The sequence below is a fragment of the Bison bison genome, unplaced genomic scaffold (genome assembly GCF_000754665.1).
Source record: "Bison bison bison isolate TAMUID 2011002044 unplaced genomic scaffold, Bison_UMD1.0 scf7180017864181, whole genome shotgun sequence".
NCBI classification, from domain to species: Eukaryota; Metazoa; Chordata; class Mammalia; order Artiodactyla; family Bovidae; genus Bison; species Bison bison.
The window spans coordinates 6,370,010-6,370,710 of record NW_011494753.1 but is presented as its reverse complement, the minus strand read 5'-3'; the positions used below and the strand labels follow the sequence as shown (position 1 = coordinate 6,370,710).

General features: G+C 58.2%; 1 protein-coding gene across 1 annotated transcript in view; it reads right to left on the bottom strand.

The window, feature by feature from the left end:
• LOC104991045 (chromosome unknown open reading frame, human C15orf27) overlaps nucleotides 1–701 on the bottom strand; it is a 74,328-nt gene that overhangs the window by 27,042 nt on the left and 46,585 nt on the right. The window lies entirely within an intron of this gene.

Genomic DNA, 701 nt, shown 5'->3' with positions numbered 1-701 from the left:
AAGTGCGGCTGAGCAGGGCATTCATTTTCCTATCAGACAGCAGACTGAGAGCTGCCTGACCATGCTCTGGCCAGGTCCTGGATGAGGCTCAAGGTGTCCCTGACCCCAGACCCTGCTCCCCTTGGTGGTTCTACAGCCTCCTCCAGGTTTCATGCCCATCTCCACTCCTGCCTCTCCCATCCGTCCTCCAATGGTGGCAAGAAAGAGCCACCAAAAATTCAAATCTGGGACTTCCCTGGTGATCCAGTGGTTAAGACTCTGCTCCCAATGCAGAGTCTAGATCCCGCATGCCACGACTAAGACCAGGCACGGCCAAATTATAAACTAAAATTCAAACCTGCGCAGACCCCCCTGCCGCTGCTGCTAACACTCCAGGTTTCCTCCCTCTCATCAGGATGAAGGCCAAACTACCTCTGGTTAGCGGTGCGGAGAACAGGGGGTGGAGGGGAGAGATGGGCCTTGAGTGAAGCCTGGAATCCTAGGCAGACCCTCTTCCGGGCCCAGCTGCCCATCCCCAGCCCACCCACCCCCCTCAGCACAGCCTCACAGGGCCCCTCCCTGTCTCAGAGTCTTTTTCTTGGTTCCCAGAGGGCGGAGGGCACTGCTGATGCCTCTCTGGTGGGTCTGGGGGTCCTGGGTGGCAACTGGCCCACCGTGATGCCTGGCAAGCTCTGCACACAGAATCTGATTCCCCTTGCCTT